Source organism: Lemur catta, chromosome 2 (assembly GCF_020740605.2).
Source record: "Lemur catta isolate mLemCat1 chromosome 2, mLemCat1.pri, whole genome shotgun sequence".
NCBI classification, from domain to species: Eukaryota; Metazoa; Chordata; class Mammalia; order Primates; family Lemuridae; genus Lemur; species Lemur catta.
This window is the reverse complement of record NC_059129.1, coordinates 45,836,007-45,850,578: the sequence shown is the minus strand read 5'-3', so window position 1 is coordinate 45,850,578 and position 14,572 is coordinate 45,836,007.

Genomic DNA, 14,572 nt, shown 5'->3' with positions numbered 1-14,572 from the left:
GCCATGTGTCGGGCCCTGCAGATGGGAGGAAGTGGAAGCTCCATCCCCAGCTCAGACACTTGCAGGCTTCTTGGGAACAAGACAGGCAAATGTGGAAGAACCAGAGAACTGCACAATGCAATCTATAATTAAGCACCAAATTGTGCAAGGCTGAGATTCCTGCCAGAAAGTTAAGAAGCGAGGATGAGCAGTGTGGGCTGGAGCCGTCTGAGGAGCGCAGTGGAGCTGTGGGCTGAGACTTGAGGAAGCTGGGAGGAGGGGGAGGGCAAGGAATAGGCGGAGCTCCTTACAGAGCGGGGAGGGTCAGTGTCACGGGACCAAGGGCTCTGGATCCCAGCTCTGCCATTTAAGGGAGTGTGACCCATGTGGTCTCTCCAGGCCCCAGTTTCCTCATGTGTGAAAAGGACGATGCTACGATTCCTACGCGGCACAGCAGCTGTAAAGGCTAAAGTCATTGCTGCAAAACGCCAGCACGTGGCACATCTGTCATTATCGACGGCAGTAAGAGGCGAGGCTTCTGGAACAGACGGGGCCCCAGAGACAAGGTGGGATAGGTGGGAGGAGGTTCGGAAGAGGAAGGCTCAACCCCAGAGCGACAGCAGGAGGAGCTCGGGGAGTTCCCAGGCAGGAGAGCCTTGGCAGGGAGATGACAGCAGGCTGGAGGACAGGGAGGGAAGGTGGTGGCCCACCTCCTGGGGATGACAAGCTGGGCAGGCTGACAGCTGAAGGAAGACAAGTTAATGAAGTTATTGCCACAGAAGGCTCTGAGGACCGGGACTGGTTGGATGGGCTGGCTGAGTCACAGCTGCTGCTTTTAGCCTGGGGGCAGGGAGGAGTGGGGCTGCCTTTGGCAGAGCTGGGAAACCAGGAAACCAGGTGGAGGATGACTTTACATTAGGACGCATCCGAGATGGCAGCAAGACGTTGGTGCTGTCCACAAGGAGCAGGGATGGCTCCAGAGAGGGACACAGAGACCCCTGCCATTGAGGCAGCAGGAGGTGGGCATGGGGTATGGAGAAGGGAAGACAGCTGTGGACAAGTTTCTCCTCCAGTCGTCTCCATATGCCCAGCGAAATAGGAAGCGAGGCCTTCTGCTGTCCACGGGCTGCAGGGGTCCCAGGAGGCGGGGGCCCACCACCCCTTCCAAGATAGCTCCTCATCCCTGCACAGCCCCTCGCATGCCAGCCCTCAGGCCTGCCTGTCCTCTATGAATGTGCATATGCTTCGGTTTCCTGGAGATGCACAGACAGCCTCTATGCAAACAAGCCAACTAGAAATTCACGATTGTACATGAGAAGGCCCCAGAACAGCCGTTCACAGGGACCCCAAGTACTGGCCCTGGCGCTGACAAGGGCTGGTGAGCCGCAGGCCTCAGCTTGGCCTGTGTCTCGGGGTTAAACCATAGGGAAGGCTAGTTTCATCTCCCTTCGTTCCAGCCATTCAGCTTAAAGCCCTGAGAACTTCCAGTGAATGACCTCAAGGAAGAATCACTTTCTAACATTTCTGCATTTGATTTTAAAAGTCATCTCATAGTCTTTGCAGGTGTTTTTCTAAGTAAGTTAACAGGCTTGTTGGCTCATCAGTCCCTGAGGAAATCACATGCAAGAAACAGATTGCTTATCACACAGTTCCAACGAGACCACCCAAAATCGATCGATGGGGGAAACTGGACTTCCCCCAGTGTAAGAGATGTGAAGGCACCCGGGACAATATTGGGGAGAAAGACGTATATAGATCCTGGGTGGGCTTTTTGTTGACAGTGTACCATCCATTGCTTACGTCTTGAAAATTTTATTTTTATTTTTTTTATAGAGACGGGGTCTCAATGTTGCTCAAGCTGATCTCGAACTCCTGAGCTCAAGTGATCCACCTCAGGCTCCCAGAGTGCTAGGATTACAGGCATGAGCCACCGCACCCAGCTTGAAAATTTTAATTTAGTGAAAAAACTGGTTGTTTCTTGATGTGATATAATATGAAGTTCACAAAACCACCTATAAATATTCTTGCCAGAAATACTTAACATGAATCTAACTGAGGCCTAACTTCCAGTTTTCAGTAAAATGCAGAGTATGAGGGAACAAGTTAAATGATGCCAGGTGGATAACTCCATACTGTGTTCCATAAAAAAGAAAAAAGAAAAAAGAAATAAATAAAAAATGATGCCAGGTGGAAACAATCAGACAGACTGAGGCCATGGGCGGGTGGAGATGTTGCTGGCTACCAGGAGACACTCCCCAGCCCCCGTTCCCTGCCACCTCCCTATAAAGCAGCTGAAAATGCCTGAGATTTCCCAGCCTCCCTTGCAGCTAAAGGTGACCACGAGACCCACTTCTGGACAATGAGAAGTAGGGGGAAATCTGCTGGGGGCTCCTAAGAAAGATTTTCCTCCTTGATAAAAGGTGAAAGGCACATAGGAGGCCCCTTTTCCATCCCCCTTTCTTCCTGCCTGAGGCACTGCCCTGTTAGAACATGGTGTTTGGTCCTATGGTAGCCATCTTAACCCATTCTGGGAAACTGGGCAGGCACATTGAGTGTATTAGTTATCTATTGCTACGTAACAAATAACCCCCAAATGTAGCACTTTCAAGAGACAAACATATTATCTCACACAATTTCTGAGGGTCAGGAACCTGAAAATGGCTTAACTGGGTGGTTCTGGCTTCTCTTGTGAGGTTGCATTCAAGCTCACAGCCAGGGCTGCAATCTCCTTAAGGCTCATTGGAGCTGCAAATCCACTTGCATCTCACTGTCATGGTTGTGGGCATCTGTTCTTAGTTGGCTATTAGCAGAAATCCTCACCTCAGTGCCTCACCACACGGGCCTCTCCACTGGGCTGCTCATGGGTTGGCAGCTTGCTTTTCCCACAGTGTAGGACGCAAGAGAGTTAGTGAGAGAAAGAAAGAGATAGAATGAGAGAGAGAGTGTGTGACCACAAGATGGAAGCTGCAGTCTTTTTATAACTTAATCTCAGAAGTGATGCCAACATCTCTGCCACATCCTATTGGTCACATAGACCAACCCTGGTAAAATGTAGGAATGAGAGAATGGTGAGAATGTAGGAATGGTGAGAATACCAGAAGGTGGGGATTACTGAGGGCCAATTTGTAGGCTGGCTTAGGCACTAGGGACAGCATATGAGAAAGCAAGAAAGAGCCTGTGTCCTTAAGGAGACTGTTGAGTGACTGTACCGACCCCCAAATCATTTGTCTGCACCTTCCGGTTATGTCAGATAACAAAATTGTTACTGTTTAAGCCACTGTTCACTTGATATTTGTTGCTGAAAACCTCATGACCCATGCAAGGGCTATTAAATATTTCTAGTAAAATGCAGCCTGTATTTTGAGAAGAACAAATAATTAATTGAACAACCCTCTAATATAGCACTTGCTGTTTGAGGTGTGTGACTTAATTGTTGAATATTTGATCACTAAACATGTAGGTTTATCCTCTGTAGGGGGTGCAAGTGTTTAAAGCTCTTCTGAAAAGTCAGGAATTTTAAAAGATACAACTTAAGGAGAGAGAAGAAATTTCGACACAGTTGAGATAGGTACAGGGCTTGTTGGCGTCCCGTCCTCTTGTCCTTTTGTGTGACCTTGAGATCACTCAGGCATCCTAAGTAGTATCTTTCACTCATAACGAAATAGCTCTAACAGACTAAAGTCCCAAAACTAGTACAGCAAACCGCTGCGTACCCACCAGCCAGATGGAACAAATCTTAACATTTTAGTACATTTCACTCAAATATTTCTTTGGTTTTATAGAAATGAAACATCACAGATAGAGGTAAAACCTCCTTTGAACTCCTTCCTAATCTCACTCTTCTCTCTCCCCACTCCCATGGAAAACTATGTCCCAGATCGACGAGAATTTTTCCCTTCCATGTTTTTATGCTTTTTTTTATGTGAATACATTTTATAAACGATATATAATATTATTTTATAAATCTTTTTAAATTTCACGTAAACACATTGCATTTATTTTGCAATTTGCTATTTTTACTCAACATTAGGATACATAGCTCTAGCCTTTTTCATTTTACTGCTTTCTGGTGACCCACTATGAGACATGGGACAACACATTTATCATTCTACTGATGGACGGTTCCAGTGTTTTGCTGCAGTGACCACTTTTGCATACATCTCCCTTTGCGTTGTACAGCAATTTCTCAGCTCACAGTGTGGGTGTCTCTACTGTACCCATGGGATTTCCATTTACGGAGGTGACTGATTTGTGACACGAAGAGGCCAATGCCATTGACAGGACATTTCTGCTTCAGATACTTACATTCCTTGCCACAGAGGGCCACCTCTGCCCCAGGTTTGTTCAGGTGGCAGAAGCAGTGAGGAAAGGGCAGAGCCACAGCCTTTGTTGTGTTTGCCGTGGGAGAGGCGGGGAAACATCTTGGGGTTGGCTAGTTTGAGTAACATTGGCAGGCTCTAGGCTATCAGGTGGTCCCTAGCTGACTGGTACCACTTAGGGCAGAGGAGTATTGCCTCCCGGAGTGTGAGAGCCAGACAGAAGAGGTGCTTCAGAGTAGGGCTCCGGATCGGCTAGTTTACACATGGGAGGCGTGTGCCCTTTTCTAAGAATTGGCTAGCCCTGGGAGAGGCAGTCTGACCACACACACACACACACACACACACACACACACACACACACACACACACACGCAGTTAGGCCACAAATGCCGCATCAAGAACACGCAAAATAAAACAATCTAGTTAATGCGTTGTGCACTTCAATTCTATGGGGTGTTGCCTAATTGTTCTCTAGAGTGTCCTGCCAGTTCATACTCCCACGGAGCGTTTATAAGAGATCTAATTGCCTCACTTCTCTGCTATGACCAGATCAAAAGAATTTTGCCAGTCTGAGGGATGTGAAGTGCTATCTCACTGCTGTTTAATGTGCATTTTCATGATTAGCTGTGAAGCTACGCATCATTTCTGTGTTCATTGGTTATTCCAGTTTCCTGTTCTCTGAGTCGCTTGTTCTTAGCCTTTTCCTATTTGGGGTGGGAGAGTATTTGTCTTTTTGTTAATAATGTGTAGACTTTGGTACTAATATTAGCTCCACTGAATGCATTGTAAATATCCTTGCGCGGTTTGCGGCTTTTCTTTTAACTTTGTAATGATGTCTTCTGTGGTACTAAAGCTTTAAATTTTAATGTAATAAAATGTATGATTCTTTTCCTTTTATGATTTATATTTCTGTGTTTTAAATGCATTAAGATGCTCTCTCATATAAAATAGAATCTTGGTTATTTTATTTATTTATGTATTTATTTTGAGACAAAGTCTCACTCTATTGCCCGGGCTAGAGTGCCATGGCATCAGCCTAGCTCACAGCAACCTCAAACTCCTGGGCTCAAGCGATCCTCCTGCCTCAGCCTCCCGAGTAGCTGGGGCTACGGGCATGAGCCAACACACCCAGCTAATCTTTTTTTTTTTCTTTTTCTATTTTTAGTTGCCCAGCTAATTTCTTTCTTTTTTATTTTTTTTTTGTAGTAGAAATGGGTCTCACACTTGCTCGGGGTGGTCTCAAACTCCTGAGCTGAAGCGCTCTTCCCGCCTTGGCCTCCCAGAGTGCTAGGATTACGGGTATGAGCCACCGTGCCTGGCCAAGTCTTGGTTATTTTAAATGATTTACCCATCTAGTCTAAGCTATTTATTCAGTCTCCATTGAAAAACTGCAGTTTGGGGAACAGCATCTATTTAAAAATCACTGCTTGCAGGAATTTATCCTGCAGAAATACTCACAGGAACCCTCCAAAAAAGTATATGCACAGGGTTGTTAAATACAGCATCAACTGTAACAGCAAAGATCTAGAAGTAACCTCGATATCTATTGGTGGCAAGCTAGTTCACTGACTTATGGTCTAGTCACAGAATGCAATTCTTTGCAGCTATTGAAAAGAATAATGTCAATCTGGACGTACTCACAGGGAACGTTCTCCAAGATAGATTGGTAAGTAAGAAAAATAAAAATTAAAAAAACAAGGATCCAAACAGTAAGTATAGTATGCTACCATTTATGTCTAAAAGGAAAAAAAATAGATTCTCTGTGTGTATGTATGTAAAATTTCAGAAATAAAACTGCTGAGGATAGTTCCCTGTGAGGAGGGGGACTGGGATTTGAGGGTGGAGGGAAACCCACTTTCCACTGCCAATCGCCTGCGCTGCTTCCATTGCTACTTCCCTTATGGTAAACAAAGAAGAATCGCTGTGGATGGCCACATTGTGCCATCCTGTTTGCTGCTGCTGTTTGTTTTGGCATTCAGAATACTCTGAGGTGAAGAGGGCCTTTTGTTCCAGCAGCTAAGAAGAAATTGAGTTATCACAAGTGAGCAGGAGGTTGCATCACATGCTGTAGAGCCAGCGGAGAGCCAGGCCCGCTGCTGCCTGTGGACCGAGGATGGGTGGGAGAGGTGGGGCCATGAGGCTGGCCTGTGCAATGGGGTGGGGGACGAGATGAGGTGGGGGGACAGAGGAGAGCGGATTGAAGGTGGGATGGGTGGGAGCCAAGAGGATCCAACCAAGTGTAAGTCTGGAGGTCTGTCTGGGCCGCCCCGAGGCTCCCAGGCTGCTGGGTCAGAGGACGCTCTGCACCCCTGCCCCAGTGCAGGAGGGGGCCCCAACCTCAAAGGTTCTGGCAGGTAATTCCTCCAGAGGGAGAGAAGCTGGGAAAGTTCAACCTGGGAAAATGCTCACCCAATGAGTGAGAATTAAAGGAACCCAAGGGTACCCTTGTCGAAATTTAAGAAAAGGAAGGGACGGGTCAGCATCCACAGAGCAAAGACAGAATCTGTCGCCAGGGGTAGGTCCAGCTGCCTTTCTCAGGGCAGTGCAGTGTGGCGGTTAGGGAGCAGGGCTGTCTGGCTCAAGTCACATCGATGTTAGCTGCACCCCTGGCAAGTTATCTAGTATCTCTGTTCCTTAGTTTTCTCATCTAGAAAACGGAAAAAATAATACCTCGTAGGGGGCTGCCCTGGCACATGGTAAGTGCTTGCACAGTGCTAACCGTTATTATTCTTTATTGATTTATTGAACCTTTGTAAGTTCAGCACGGCTGGGGCCTTGGACAGTGATGTCGTCAGTGCACGGAGACTGAGTCTACACGGGAGGTGGATGCGCGATAGCCAGGATCACGAGCCTGACCAATAAGCATAGCCAAGTCATTAATTTACACAGCTAGCGCAGGCAGGTAAATCCTTCCTCGGTTTTCTTTCTTTCCCCCCGTGGGAGCCCAGCCTGTACTCAGAGCCTCCCTGGGGTGATGGGAACACTGCTGTGCCTTATTTATTTCCAGGGCTGTCCCCACTGCTGACTCTAAGCCCCTTAGGGGAAGACACTTTGGCGCATAGGAGGATCTCAGTTTATGGTTGTCAAATAAATATCTGTTGAATGAGTAAGTGGTCATCGCCGTGTTCTTGGTGATGGCAAAACGCTGGGAAAGACCTAAATGTTCAACTGGGAGTTGTTATTAAATGGTAGTCCAGTCACCTCACAAAATCAGTCATTGAAAAGGACAATGAAAACAATTGTACAGAAAGATAGAGAAATGCTTGTGATGGAATCTTAGAAAAACAAACAAAAAAAATCAGAATGGTCAGGTTATGATGTGGATCCATCTCTGTATTTTAAGTGAAAAAGCAAGGTTCAGAAGCGGGTGTGTAACGTGCTGCCACCTATGTAAAAAGGAGCGGCCAAGAATATGCCTTCATGTGCAGACAGGAGCAAAACCACCGCCGGACCCACACAAGAGGCCGAAACAGGGGTGGCCTCCAGGGAGGGGCTGGGCAGCAGGGACCATGTCACTGACAATACTTTTGTGCCTTCTGAATGTTGAACCACACGAATGTGTTTCTGATTCAAATTAAATAATTTTGAATTTAAAAAATTTAATTTTAAGAAATTAAATAACTTTCTGGTACATAGCAAAGTAAAATTTGTTTTTTCAAAATATTTCTCAATCCCAAGGCACATATCTTTTTTCACCCCCATTATAAAGTTTCTGATATTGGGCTGCACCTCATAGTCAATGGTCATTCTTAATGGTGTTTTTTTTTTTTTCTCTTTAAAAGCTTTTTACCAAATTAATGCCAAGTCTTAAAACTGATAGTGTTTTACAATCAAGGAAATACAGCACGCAAAATTGTGGGCATGTAGGGAGGGACTGTACAATGAAAACCATTGTGTGTTGGGATTGTGGAGATCTTTCTTTTTCAAAATAGTCTTTCCTGGTATATTTACATCATCTTTTTGACAGTTTAATTTTAATTTTTTTTTTTTTAAGACAGGGTCTCACTATGTTGCCCAGGCTGGTCTCGAACTCCTGGGTTCAAGGGATCTTCCCACCTCAGCATCCCAAGTAGCTGGGACTATAGGCATGCCACTGTGCCTGGCAATAGTTTTTCTTTAAACATAGTTGTAACTGTTTTCAGGGGATAATCAATGGTTTTGGAGGAGTTCCCTAGGACTAGGTTATAGATAACCTACAAAACAATAACTCCATGAAAGTCACCACTTCCTCACCTTAATTTAGCTTAAAAAATTGACAGAGAAAAGCCCCCAGTCCTAAGTTTAGTTGTAGTCACAAGGAAAGACCTGTTGTTCTTGGATTTTTCATGAGATACCCACCTTCTGGGAACAGATTGTCAAAAACTGAGATAATATTCACTTGGCCACCAGGGGTATCTGTTCTAGCAATTGTTTCAGACCTCAAGTTTTGATCCAAACCATTGCTGTAGTTCACAAAACAATTGTTGAGTTGGAAACACTGACAAAACCCAGAGTCTGCCGACCAGACTGCCACAGTGGTGAAGCACACTGAGTGTTGTGACCAGAAGGTGGCCTTGAAACCTTGCTGCTTCCAGAAGTTCAGACCAGTCCTGACACAGGCTTTATGGGTAAAGGACTTCTTAATCAAATAAATACATTTAAGAAATAGTGCCTGTGAGATTGGAACGAGCACTTGGAGAGTCACAAAGCAAACCCTCATATGAAAGGCACTGAAAAGTCCTGTGTGGCAAGTTCCATTGGTTTCTGGCCCCATAGCCCTTTCCCCTTCTTCCTTAAACCCTAATTCTGTTTACCTTCTTCAGGGCAACCAAGTCCCTCAGGTCAAGAACACCCCAGAACAAAGGAGATTATGAAAGAACAGATGAAAACAATTCTGGCCAATAAAGCAAAGACGAAATCTGCTGAGGCATTCCAGGAAAGACGTCTTTGCTTTTGAAAAAAGGACTAACAAAAACTTTGCATCCAGTAATGGCTGAGTGTCTTTCATCTGACCACAAACCTCCAAAATGACAAAATTATAAAAAGCAACCATGAAAATACTGGATAGTGATCAAAAGACATGAATATTGGAGGACAGTGACTACTTGGAAGAAGGCAATAGCACTTCACTTCATTTTTCGTAGGTTTTGCCTAAAGGAAGCCCGTGTGAGGTGGTTAAAACTAGGATATAAGCCCACAGTTGTACTCGCTGAAAAACCAGAGGACAGAGTTCTGGTGACCATGCAGCTGGAAAGTGAGCAGGGAAATTCTGGAAAGGAGAAGGAACCATAGATGAGTAGGAAAGGAGAAGGACCCCAGATTTTGTGTATAGACTCTGCTCAAACCTCCAGACCCCGTAGGTGTGGGACTGACTCCAAGCAGCACAGCTAAGGCAGAAAGATCTAAACTGAGATTTCAGCTCCCATCCAGCAGAGGGATTAACTGACTGCTAGAACAAATAAAAAGCAATACTTTTGAGAAGAACAAAAAGAATCCAGAGTCTCTGCACTACACATTCACAATGTTCAGGATACGGTCCAAAGGTACTTGATATTAGAAGAAACAGGAAAATGTGACCCATACAAAAGAGAAAAAGGAATCAGTGGAGACCAGTCTCAAGATAGTCTAGATGTAAAAATTAACAGACAAGGATTTTAAAGCAGCTATTATAACCATGTTCAAGAACATAAATGAAAACAAGCTCACAATGAAAGAAAAGATGGGATAGAGAAACAGAAACTATAAAAAGACCACAATGGAAATTCTAACACTGAAAAATACAACATCTGAAAGAAAAAGATGTTAGACAAGAAGAAATAGTCCATTTTTGCCTTTGGCCATCGTCAGGATGTGATGCTTACGAGGCCACAGTCATCTTCCACTCCTAAGGAAAGCCAGCCGGGGGCAGGGCCCATGTGCTGTGCCTCGTATAGCACAGTGGAAGACAGAAAGGATCCATGTCTTTCATGATGTCTTTCAGCCACTGGATTAACCTAGGAACTTCCTTAGCTGCCAGACTTCTTGTATTGGGAGAAAAATAAAATGTCCCTACTGAAGCAATTTCTGCTTGGATCTTACGTTACTTAGATGAGAAAGAAACCATTCTTAGGCCTCAGAAAACGATGCCCCAAAATATGCCACTTTGCACTTCAAACTGAGAGAGCACCCCGGGGAGCAGCAAATGGGGGGAAAGGTTTTCTCTGAAGTTTCCCCATCTACCTAAAGCCTGCATCCTCCAGCAGATATTCAGTTGTGAATTCCTTCCCCAAGTATCTCATCTACTAGGGAAACCATCGATGCATGTCGCAGGAAGGAAGAGGAGAGTAGACACCATACTCAGAGCCCAGATGAGCTTTGTCCCAGGCTATTATCTGTTCTTTGGGCCCATTCATCTCCCCTAAACATCATTTGCTCTTCCTCTAAGACTGCATCCGCCACTTCCCCTCCCCTGTGGAGAGGGTGTCTCAGCTCTAACCATCTGGCCCTTCTTTGAGTTTTGTACTTTGTGTGACTCTCGGGCACTTGCCTGTTAATAAATTTGTGTGCTTGTCTCCTATTCACCTATCTAATGTCTGTTTATTTAAGACTAATTACCAAAACCCAGAGACATGAGGGGAATGTTTTAAAACTTCTCTATAGCATCATAAGTGATAACACTCTGAAGTAAACAGCTTGGCTTAATTTTGTTTAATTTATGTGACCACATCTTTTTTACATAACAGCTATGGACATACGAAGCACACTTAGGAACATCTTGGGTAGACCCTAGTTTCTGCCTTGTGAGTTTTCACCATTCAAGTATGTGGGCTGTAGGATATTAAAGGCCACAGGCTATTTTGACATATAACAAGTGAGATACACAAACAACTGTCTAAATTGATGACTTGAAGTCTGCTAGGAGTCTACTATTAAATATTGGGAATTTTCATGTCTGCAAATTGCTGTAAACCCTCATTATTCAAGGTGTGGTGTGTGAACAGCAGCATTGGCATCTCAGCCCAACCCCAGACCTCCTGAACCTAAGACCTCCATCTGACCCAAGTGATTCATATGCACATGAGTTTGAGAAGAACTCCTATGAACTGTAAACTGCAATATGGATGTTAGCCACATTATTAATGAAAACACTAATAATTTCTTAACCTGCTTTCAGAGACTTTCTACAGAATCATCTCATTTGGTTTTCACAGCAATACTGACAGATTTTTAAAATATGTTTACAGAAGAAGAAATAAGCTTCAGAGAAGTGACACATTATATTGAGTTATGCTTGGTCCCATAGTTGGGAATGAAGTTGCAACTCATTGTTCAGGTACCAGGTCATGGTTTTCAATGATCAAGACATTTGATATCCAATTAAACTGGGAGGGAAGGCCCTGCCATCACTTTGAACGTCATTTTGCAGTCTCTGCTAGGACTGCACTGCTCTCTCATGCCCAGGGCTGTCCTATGCCTTAGGAGGAGAGAAGGGACAGTCCGGTTCACACAGCCAGCCCCTTCTGTCTGCTTTCTAATTGTCCAGAGAGATCTCAGCCCCTGTGCAGGGCCTGAGTCCAAGACTCAGAGTTAAGTAGACCCAGTGGCCAGGATCACAGATTTCTGAAGAGGAAGGCCAGGCCGGTCCTTCCACCAGTGGGCAGGGGCTTTCTAATGCCAATCCAACCAGAACGGCCTGTTCTAATCAATTCGGGGACCGAGACAGGGTGAAAGTAGGCTGTGATCAAAAAGAATTCAGGTCTAGTGAGAAAAGAACAGAAGCACTTGTTTCTCAAGAAGTATTGTTTAAACCTAAGAGTCTATTTTTAAAATAATTCATGATGTTGGATTATTTATTTGGCTATTTAATGGTTGTTTTGTTTAGCCATTTTATAAAGGGTTGTGATTTTGGTTTTTAAAAGAGTGAAGAAACATATTGCTCTCTAGCTCAGCTAATGGTATCGACAACTTAAGCCCCATCCGTATTCAGACGGTGTGACCTCAGCATGGGAGCAGCCACCTGACTGCAGGAACCTAAGATGAGGACAGTCTGGGGGCTGAGCTGGAAGGTGGAAGCAGCCACAGGCACGCTGCCTCCCCCTGGGCCAGGTGATCCAGTCTTCCACGTGAAACGCTAAATAACAGTCTCATGTGCAGTGATGGGACCATTCTGGAAAACAATTTGGCTCTTTATCAAGAATCATAACAGTTGTGTCTTAGGTAAGACTTGCTGCTTTCAATACTTGTTTGACTTAGGCACCCCAAGTCAATGTGTAGCTACCTTTCTGGCAATGTGCCCTAAAGAAATAACCCACAGCATAGGAACGTTTAGACAAAAGAGCTCACCACTGCATTATTTTAAATACTCAGGCACTGGAAACCCACATCGTCTGAGAGAAAGGGAATAGTTAAATGACGTGCAGTACATCCACCTAGTGGTATGTTGAGTAGCCGTATTTTAAATGATGTCGACGTTGAAGTATATGTGGCATTGAACTGGGTTATCCTTCCATTGCCTTTCCATCCAACAGGTGAACATAGCTGAAACAGAGTTAAAATTGGAAGGCAAAGATTATTTGTACTTTACTTCTATAACATTTGGCCTCAGACATATGACGAAGGCCCTGCCTAGCCTGTCATCTGTCTACCCACCCAAGCCCGGGCCCAGCCATTCTCCAAGTCCCGCCTTCCCACGCGGCCTCCCCTGACTGCCCGGGCCTCCCTTCCCCTCACAGCTCCTACAGCACACTTTGCCCCTGGTGGGTGGAGCTGGTGTTTTCATTAAGTGCCTGTTTCTTCTGCTGGGCTCCCTGACTTCACTGATTGGGGTGGGTTTTTTGCTGGGTATTTTTTTTTTTAACCTCTGTTGTTGCGCAGCGCACACAGCCCAGCCCCGGAACCCACTCGCTCCCCGTGTCCTGTGGCTTCTGCTTTCCAGCTCTCCTCAGTTCTGTCCCTGCCTCTCTGTCCCTTCAATTCAGGCTGTGTTCGCTCTCTCACAGGGACGGCCGTGTCACCAACACTGTCAGTGCTGTCAGCTGGGCTGCTTCTTGCTGCAAGTTACAGAAAACTCCACGTGCAGTGGCTTACACCGTGAGGAAAGTCCGTTCTTTTTACGTGGAAGAAAAATCCTTTCCAGAAAGCCCTGCAGAAGACTTTCCTGCAGGATCTGCTGGCTCAGATTGGGCCAGTCCGCACCTCAGCTGCAGGGGAGGCTGGGAAGCGTCATTTGGCATTTTCAATCCCTGTGGTGGGCTGCAGGCTCGGCCAGGAGGAAGGAGAGAAGGTGAAGGCGCAGTTTCCACTAGGGCGTTAGGGCAGGGAGCCAGCAGTGTCTGCCCCCAAACTTGTCCGCCTTGGATGGGTCTGTCCACACCTTTGACTCATTCCTAATACTACCATCATTCATTCATTCATTCATTCATTCATTGTATTAGTCAGATTCAGCCAGGTTATGTTGCAGTCACGAACAACCTTCAACTACCAGTGGCTTGGAATAACAAAAGCTTATTTATTTGGCCATGGTGTCAACTGAACCTTCACCGGCCATGGCTCGGGGGGAGGGGAGAGCACAGGGATCCGCACCAGCCGTGAAATGCTTCCACCTGCAACTGACATGTAGGTACTGACGATGAACTGCTCACGTCTCACTGGCTAAAGCAAGTCACATGGCCACACCTAACTTCAAAAGGCATAGAAAAGCAACCATCCTTTGTGCAGGGTGAGCAGCCGGAACAGTTACCACATTCAACAAATATTTATTGAGCATATACTCTATGCTAGTCTGGGTCCTAGAGATGCACTAGTGACCGAAACAAAGTGTCTGCTCTGAAAGCCTTTACAGCCTAGAAGCAACAGTCCACCCCTCCTTTACACCCGCATGCTAATCTACAGAGACTTCAATTGTGCCACCTCTTACATTTTTATTGCATTAAAACAAAAACAACTTGGCTGTCTCCTTGAATAGACTGTAAAACCTTAAAGAAGTCTTATCCCTTCTTGTAAACTTAATACCTAGAATGGTACCTAGCATTAGCAGAAACTTGATAAATGTTTGTTGAATGATGTATGAGATAGGATGAACTCAGCTATTAGGAACAAGAAGCTTAACTGACATTGGCTTAAACAAGCATGGTTTGTATTTTCACGTGATGAAAAGTCAAACAGCCATTAGCTGCCAGGGTTGGTTTCTCTGCTCAGCAGCTCTAACCAGGACCCAGGCTCTTTCCAGCCTTCCACTAACATTTTCTCAGTTTTAGGGGCTTTCCTTCTTATGATTGTGCCTCATGGTCATAAGACTGCTGCTACAGCTCCAAATA